General features: G+C 40.8%; 1 long non-coding RNA gene across 1 annotated transcript; it reads right to left on the bottom strand.

Moving 5' to 3' along the window:
- Nucleotides 1-1,399: 1,399 nt before the first annotated feature.
- LOC141537264 (uncharacterized) lies at nt 1,400-3,127 on the bottom strand. Its single transcript, XR_012480897.1, has 2 exons — nt 3,096-3,127; nt 1,400-2,992 (listed from the first exon to the last, which is right to left on the bottom strand). It is a non-coding gene; the product is annotated as an uncharacterized LOC141537264 (long non-coding RNA).
- Nucleotides 3,128-9,472: the final 6,345 nt, after the last annotated feature.

The raw sequence follows: 9,472 nt of genomic DNA, 5'->3' as shown, positions 1-9,472 counted from the left end.
GCGCAGGCATGACGCCTGACCCGGGTACTTGAGCTGACTCCCCCAAGGGTCTCTGATCAACGTTGGATCCTGGTCTATTAGTAATAATCGGTGATGTTCTACCCTGGCCTCTACCGAAGGAAAGTCGTCGGGCCTCTTCTTCTGGCTCTTCGAGTCCTTGAGACCTGGTTCTCGGTCCACCTTGACGTAACATTGTGTTAAAATTTATAAAATACTTCTCAGATCTTTTGAATCTCACTTTTGAAACACGACAATAACTTATAATTCAAGTATCTAATATTGAAGATTTTAATTTTAGAATAAGTAATATAAAATATTTGATAAAGAAAAAAAATTATAATGTGATAAATTCCTAAAGGAATTTGTTCAAGAGAAAAGGATTTTATAATTTTCCAATAAGATATAACTAATTATTTTCTCTATGAATGAAAAGAAACTATTGTTAAATTTAATTTAAATAGGATAAAAATTCTTTTGAGGATTATTAGTCAAAATTTCTTTTGAAAAGTACTTCACGATGTTGTAATACAATTGTCAAATTTTAATTTAGACAATAAAAGAAAATTTAACATTGAAATAAATTTCAAAAACCAAAAGAATTTGTTCAAAAGAAAAAGGATTTTATAAATTTTGTCAATTAATGTTTTATTATAATTCTCTATGAAAGAAAAGAATTTTTGCTAATTTTAAATTGAATAGGATTAAAATTCTTTTCAAAAGCAATTGTCGAATTTTCTCAATGTAAATTCCTCAAAATGAAAAGTAAATTTACCCGAGGTAGTCAAAATCGATAAGTATTTTAATCCTTATTGTAAGAAAAATACTTCGACTTAATTCGACTACCGGGTTTGACTATTATGATGATTTTCTTTGATACCCAAAATAGCTGTGACTTGTAGAAAAAAAAAACTACCACAAGCTACTGGGTTTAGCTGAATGATAATAATTTTTTTTTTTTTTTTTTTTTTTTTTTTTAAGAATTAAGTTAATGCTAAAATTTGAATTTCAAAGAAAATTAGAAAGAAAACTATTCGACACTCAGTAACGCACTTTTCTAAGTTAAAAAAAAAAAAAATTTTTATTCAAGTAATAAAATAAAAGATAATTTTTCCAATGATTGAATAATATGTTTCTAATTAATTAATTAAAATTTTATTACTCAACAACTTCCATTCTCTCTCTATGGGGTTTTTTTAAGAAGTTGGGCGCCAATGTAACAGTTTTACCTGTTCAGGTTAGCCCCTAATCAATTTCAAAATTAACTAACAAAACTAATAACAATAAAAATTATCAGGGCGCCACCAGGATTATTAATCACGGTTCCTGGAACCGGTCCAGAGCTGAGAAAACTTACGTTAGGGTAGAGAGAGTGGAGGAAGGTGCTGTTAAATAATAAAAATTTAATTAGCAATCTGATCAGTTTTATTAACAATAAAAATTTAACAAACTTAACAATTTTAAGCGCTCACACACACACTTATAATCTAACGAAGCGGAGAATAACTGCGAAATAAACGATATTTACAAACGAACCTCCAATTGACGATACGATGACTAGACGGGCTTTTTTGAACGAACGGTCTCCCACACCTGCTTAAAACTAGATGGGCTTTTCTTAACGAACGGTCTCCCACACCTGACCTAAAACTAATGGGCTTTTTTGAACGAACGGTCTCCCACACCTGCTTAAAACTACTGGGCTTTTTCTAACGAACGGTCTCCCACACCTGACCTAAAACTAAGCTTAAAATTTAACGTCCACCGGACGACCAAAACTAACTCCACACTTTACGCACTTTTAACTTAAAACTAAGTCCACAGGACTACCGCATTTAACACTATTAACACTCTCTATCACGCATAACCCATACAATTCTTCACACACATAACCCACACTTCGCTTAATTAATTTTTTAATTTTATAAATTTATTTTTATTTTACTCAATCATTGGCTATCGGTGAAACGAAAATTCCTATATCATGACCAATTTCTTACTAAACTTTTTTCGTGTTGACCTTGACTCAATATCACTGATTACTTAGACTTAATATCCACGCTGACAATTATCAAGTGTCATTTATTTTAATTTAATTACTTTACGGACTTAATCCCCATTATTTTACTTAAATTTATACTTGTTAAAATAATTTTATAATATAATAATTTCGATAAAAATTTCCTAATATAACCTTCTTAATAATTTTCCTTGATCGGTATTGTTTTTCAATAATAAATTCTTACTATAATATTCTTCACAATTAATACTTAAAAATTTTCCGATCTATCTTATTTTCAATAATAAATTCTAAATATAACAATCTTAACAATTTTCCACTCTATAATATTCTCAATTAATAATTTTCTTAATATAAAACATTCTTAGTAATTAATTCTTAATATAAAATATTATCAACAATTTTCTGATTGTTTTATCAATTATAAAAATTCGACACGAGTCGAAATAGTCAATTTCAATTGCTAGAACATTCGCTAGTCAAGTCTTTGCTTGACCTTGGGTATTGGAATTTATGTGACACACAACTGACGCTTGACGAAAATTCCACGAATAAAAATTTGTCTATTTTTCTCAATGACAAAGATCAATCAATTTTACTCAGTTAATTATTGAAAAATTAATTTAATGAATTTTCTTAGATGTTAGTTAATTGATTGAAAACTTTTAGATATTAAAACTTCCCCCGCAAGGTCGATCGAGCGATCCCCGGGTATAAACCCCCATGAAAATCACTAATCCAAAAACTAGCAAATGTTCTACGATTTAATTATTGAATAAAATTTAAGAAAAGAAGAGGAATGATAGACCGAGTACAAACCGCGGTCTATTTTCCACCCACGGAATGAAATAATGTACCTGGGTTTTTGTCTGACTACGTCCACGATGTCTGCCTACCGTAGTGAGTCCTCCAGGTACCGGTTGTTAGATTCTTTTTCACTCCGGGGAATTGTCCTCACTCTAAGTTCAGTTTTTCCTGTAACAGAACTAACGTTAGAAACCTTGTCTAAAAGATTGGAAAGACAATCTTAAAAAATCATCGCAGCGTTCCGAAAATTCACGTGCGAAAAATTAATTACCTGCTGCTTTGTTGAGTAGTGACCGGTGCGGCTGACTATCAAACCTCTTCTGATTTTGTCACTCTCCGACTCCCGAGCACTTACCCAATCCACCCCCCCCCTTCTCTTAATTACTAAACGGAAAACTCCGAAGATCGGGGCGCGCCAGTGCTGAGTCGACTAATTATCGATCTCTGGCGACTTATCGATTTAGGGTAATTTACCCTGTTACAAATGATTAATGGATTTCTGTTGCTGGAAAGGACTTCTGAAATTTTCTTATGTAGTTTACCTATTGTAAAATGTTTTATGATAAGCGAGGTCAGTCAAGATCAAAAACTAAAATACCACTGTAACTCAATGTTTTAGATACACCCGAGGGCGTGTGATTGTCAGAATGGCCGTGTCGGAGAGTAAAGTACAGTGGAGTATTTTCTGACGAAGCGATGAGAATATTCTTCAGGATATTTCTATTTTTTTAGTTATTTTAAGAAATGTATTGTTACTTTAATATTTTGAAAAATAAGATATAACTAAAATGTTTTATTGCGGTAGGCTTAGGCCTAGGTAGGCACATGGTTGTCAACGTAGTCGGGATCCCAGGACGATAGGGGTATCATAAAATTAATAAGGAAAAGAGAAATGTGCAGCAGGCAGATTATTTGAGAAGAGTTTTTGAAAAGACATTCTTGCTTTGAGATCGAGATTGAACGGACGTCCTGGTGATCGCGAATTCGTTATTTCCTAAGTCTCGGTCAATCGCAAGATATTATTACTATTGTTTGCGGCCTGAATTAACTTAACCTTGTACGAGTTTATCTACTCATTCGTAATAATTGATCTTTTTGTAATTGTGAATATTAATTAATTGTAATAATAAAAATGAGTGAATCACAAAATACCGAATCCCCAACAATAACTCCTGCCTCTCTGACATATATATATATATATATATATATATATATATATATATATATATATATATATATATATATATATTGTGACATGGGAAATTTTCCCATCTAGATTTCAAAATAGAGATTATTTTTTTTTTTGAGTATTATTTAGTCTTGAGTGTTGGCTAAGCTGATGGAATGCTGAGATTCGACGCGCCTGTGTCGCCCCAAGTGGTTTCCGATCAGAATGCAAAGCTCGAGGTAAACATTAAGCCGAACCGCGCCAAAGAAATTAAAACTATATTAAGTATGGATGGATGCGTCCGACAATTCACGATGTATTTTATAGAGTGTGAGAGAGAGAGAGAGAGAGAGAGAGAGAGAGAGAGAGAGAGAGAGAGAGAGAGAGAGAGAGCGAATGAGAAAAGCGACCGGGTGAGTCCGCAGTTCAGTTCGCAATCAACGACCAGAGAGACATCTGGGAGTGACAACGATCAACGAGGGAAACCCGGAATCGGAATTTACGAACGACTGGACGTTGAAGCGACGGGAGCACATCGAGGCTCCACCTGAACGCCGAAGGAAGGACTAAAGTGGGAAATCGACCAACCATCGACCAGGGAAATTTATCCGACAACGGCTGATTGGACGCGCAGCTTTTCAGCTGCGCTAGAGAAAAACCACATGTTGCTGGCAAACGAAAGAGAAAGGAATGCAATTCTGATCTGGATCTCGTTCAAGCCACTTTGATACGCTGAAAAAAATTTTTGTTGCTAATCGAAATTCGGAAATACTCATTACATTGCAAATTAAGCCGCTTTGTTGTTAAATTTAATTATTTTGTAAATTGAGAGTCTCGATCCCGCCGAAGTTAATTGTATTGTGTCATTGCCGTACACCAAACAGTCAAGGACGACATCAAAAGTTGTTTTTTTTTTGGTCTTCCGACAACGCCAATTCCGTGGGGAACGCCATCGCCGAGGACCTTTGCCACCGTCAGCACAGCCGATACCGACTTCCTAGATTTTTTCACACCGTGCCGAGAAGTCGACTGAACGGGGTAAGTGCGGTCGTAGTTTCTTAGTGTACCTGGGTGACTTCACCGCGATCCGCGATTAATCCGAATTCTAAACGATAAGTGCTTACTTAAGTTTTTTTGTTATTGAATTAATAATTAATTACGATTCGGCATTAAGTCCGAAGTTAACTGTGTACCGACATTCAACAATTGCTGTTGAATTCCGGCTTCGAGGTGACGTCAACCAGGTGACCGGTGCCAAATCTTTTTTTGTAATACGTTGTTAACGAATATTGTGTACCGTTGTCGATTTGTGTGGTAAAGTTTGCGATTACCTGCCGTAAAAAAAAAATTGGCTCGACGAGAGGGCCATCTGAGAACGACACTAGGCACTATACCTCGAGCTTTGTTCCCGCGTATTGCCCGACGGGTAACAACAGTTACCGACGGTCCTGTTATCCGCCGCGAAGGGTAACTGAGGGACATTGTACGATCGATAATCGATTTATTGCAGAGCGATCCCATTGATAAATTCATTTGGTACTATTCGTTTTGTTACCATTGTGGATAAATTCATGATTTGTTGTCAAGACGAACACGGCGAAACAAATAATTTTTTTATTATTGATAAATTTGTAAATTGTTGTTAATACGAACAAGGCGAACAAATAATTCCTTTATTATTATTAATAAACCTCTAATTTGTAGCTACGACGAGACAAGCGAAACAATTATTTTTTTTTTATATTTATTTTGTTTTGTTAATAAATTCACCAATTGTTGTTAAGACGAGAAGGGCGAACGATTAAAATTTTTTTAGAGACCTGCGTAAATTTGTTGTTAAGAGAAGAACGGATAAACATAATTTTTGTTGTTGCTTTTCACTAAGGAATTTTTTTTTTATTTCTTTGTCTGCGAAACTATTGTCGATTTGGTTTATTGTCTGGCGTGCAAGAAAATTAATTTTTGCTTCCTTGTTTGCGATTGACTGCGGTCCCAATTCCGATTGGCTTTGTTATTTTGGCGATTTCACGAAATTATTCAACAATGAATTATTTATAAAGATTTTTTTTTTCGTATTGATCTTATTCGTTCTTTTGTTATTTTTTTTTAATTGAACTTGCGATTGTTATTCGACCTCTTTAATTATTAAATAAATAAAGTGACTCGTAATCGTTCCTGGGCATTTATTTTTTTTTCTCTCTCTTTATTTTTATTTTATTTTATTTTATTTAATTATTATTCCGAACCAATTTCCTTGCTCGCTCCGTTTAAACTTTTGAATCTCCTTGGCCTCGATCCGCCGCCCAACGACGATCGAACGTGAACCACCGAACCGTGGAACGGAAGTTCCTGGCGCCCAACAATCTATGAACCAGGTAAGCCAAACTTTAGGCGGTCCTCTTCGGCGCTGTCGACGCCAGTGCCGTGAAAAAGCCATCATAATATATATCATAACTTTTCGCCTGAGGCCGACAACCAGGTTCAGACTTCGTCGCCGGTGACAACTAACGGTGTCGCCGCGCTGAACCCTACGAAGCTGCCATTTGTACCACGAAACCAACCATCGATACAACAGGGGCAACTCGGACTGCAACGAGTTCAACGACTCAGTACCCGACCGTTCACCATTGCACTGGAATTACTAGGCGTGTGCTTCAACTGTAAGCAACCAGGCCACGTCCGCAGCCAGTGTTCCGCGCCGATACGAGTGGGCTATTGCAGGACATGTGGTTCAGAGGGGACTCTGACACCAGGTTGTCCGGGCTGCACGCAATGGAACCAACGACGTAACGAACAGCCGGGAAATGCGTCCCGGGGACAGCAGTAAGCGGTTCAATGCTGTTCTCCGCAAGTACACGGATCGATGTGCCGGTTAAGGAGGTGGTCGCCATGGCTACGTTGCCTCTACCGGTAGTACTCGATGAAAAACCCCGAACCGACCCGAAACTGACCCCGAACTCGATAGATCAACGAACTGACTGTGTTTTTCGACCTACTGAACCGATTCCGGACATTTTCGATATCGACTTAGGCCCTTGCGATCCCGTTAACTTGATATCCGACTCGCGTGCCGCACCTGAACCGTATGTACACCGCCCAGTCGCTGAAACGACGGGGCCCGATGACTCGCGTGAAGAATGCAGTAGATGCGCGACGACCGAGCAGCTAAGGCGCTGTCGGACGTGTAAGTTCGCATGGTACTGTTCGGATGCCCATCAACGTGACGATTGGCCGCTACATCACCAAATTTGCGCTTCGCCCGAGGAACGAGCGAAAATCTTCCGTGACGTAGCAATTGAGGTCTGCCCGACGACCTTGAGTGGATCAGATCGCCGCCCATACATCGATGTCAAAATAGGAGGCCGTGCAATCAAGGCGTTATTAGACACCGGATCTTCTGTGACGTGCATACGAGAGGTCGACGAACGTGATTGGGTCAATGGGCTAGGAGTCAAGGTCCGACCGACGAACCGACAGACAGCTACCGTGGCTGACGGTTCGCTGCTGTTGATTCACGCTGTGATCACACTGCCACTGGAAATCGCGACCGAACTACGACCTGTGGAAGTACGAGTAATTCCACAATTGAATTATGATATGATTTTGGGCATGGACGCTATCCATACCTTTAGGATTTGCTACGACGGAAGCACCAACGACTGGTGCCTACGCCCCACAGATGAGATTTACGACTGGGAATCGAAATCATTCGTCGGGAAGCAAGAGATCGCCGCCATTATGGAGATAACGCCCGATCAGCAGTCTGCATTAGACGAATTGCTCGCTCGGAGGCTACCAGACGTGCAATATACCGGCGAGACGACCTTCACGAATCTCCTGACTCATGTAATCGACGTACAAGGGAACGAGCCAATCCGTCAGCGCAACTACCCGACCTCGCCGATCATCGAATCGGAAGTGTGCCGCCAAGTTGATGAATTACTGGCAGCAGGCATTATCGAGCCGTCAACGAGCGCCTGGTGCAATCCAGTGATTATGGTGAAAAAGGCGACGGGCGAGTACCGGGTGTACCTTGATTTCCGACGTCTGAACGCGATCTCGAAGCCATGTGCGTATCCATTACCGTTGATGACATGGATCCTGGACCAGTTAAGCGGTGCGAAGTTCATTTCGAAGATCGACTTGAAGCACGCCTATCACCAAGTGAAGCTAGACCCAACAAGTCGCGAATATACGGCATTCAGTGTACCTGGACGGGGCATGTACCAGTATGTAGGAATGCCGTTTGGCCTAGCCGGCGCGCCACCGCATTTCCAACGCCTGATCGACGAAATGCTGAAAAATCGACGCGGGTTGAAGGTATTTGGATACCTAGACGACCTCATCATTGTCACGGAAACGTTTGACGAGCAATTGAATGCTCTGGCCGAGGTCTTCGACGCTCTGAAGTCGGCCAATCTAAAAATCAATGTTAAAAAGTGCGAGTTCTGTACCAACGAAGTCCCGTATCTAGGATATCGCGTAAACGAGCAGGGTCTGCTCGTCGATTCAGAGCGGGTCAAGCCGATGCTGGAGTTTCCCCGCCCGAAGAATATGAAACAAGTGCGACGATTTCTAGGAATGGCGTCATGGTATCGACGTTTCATCCCTGACTTCGTTACGATCGCTGAGCCGTTGACGAGACTGACGAGCAAAAAGGTTCGCTGGACCTGGACCGCGGAGCAGGACGCGGCGGTCGATGCGTTGAAGGTAGCGCTGGCTACAGCGCCAGTGCTGACGTGCCCGGACTATTCCAATACGTTCGTACTGCAAACGGACGCCAGCGCCACGGGGTTAGGGGCCGTCCTCACGCAGGAGCATGAAGGGGGCGAAAAAGTCGTCGCATATGCCAGTCGCATCATGAATAAAGCTGAACGAAATTATTCCGCCACCGAACGAGAGTGCCTCGCCGTGTTGTGGGCATGTGAGCACTTCCGACGTTACTTAGAGGGCTATCGCTTCAAGGTGGTTACGGATCACATCAGTTTACGCTGGCTACGTGATGTAAAGAGTAAGACCCCGCGATTAAGTCGATGGGCGATGCGATTGGCCGAGTACCAGTTCCCGATCGAATATCGGAAGGGGTCGCTGAAAGACGTACCCGATGCGTTGTCACGCATGTTTGAGCGCGAGGAGAACGACTATGATGAAGAGGAAATTTGTGCTGTCGATGATGCAGTCGAGATAATGGACGTACCCGCCGCAGAAGTAATTGACGATTGGTACACCCGACGTAAGGGTGACGTCCTTGCGAACCCAAACCGGTGGAACGGTTGGCGAGTCGAAGAAGATCGACTGTACCGATACAAACCGAATACGATGATTGCACAGGTCGCCGAGGACCTGGATGCGTGGAAGCTGGTTCCACCGAAAGCGGCGCATTGGGGAATCATCGCCGAGAACCATGACCCACCGGATGCCGGCCACTTCGGCGTAGAGAAAACGACGAATCGGGTCGCTACAGATTATTATTGGCCCGG

The sequence above is a fragment of the Cotesia typhae genome, unplaced genomic scaffold (assembly GCF_013202065.1).
Source record: "Cotesia typhae breed Kobodo isofemale line unplaced genomic scaffold, CoteBio_Ctyphae scaffold_70, whole genome shotgun sequence".
Classification (NCBI taxonomy): Eukaryota; Metazoa; Arthropoda; class Insecta; order Hymenoptera; family Braconidae; genus Cotesia; species Cotesia typhae.
This window is presented reverse-complemented; position numbering and strand designations above follow the sequence as displayed.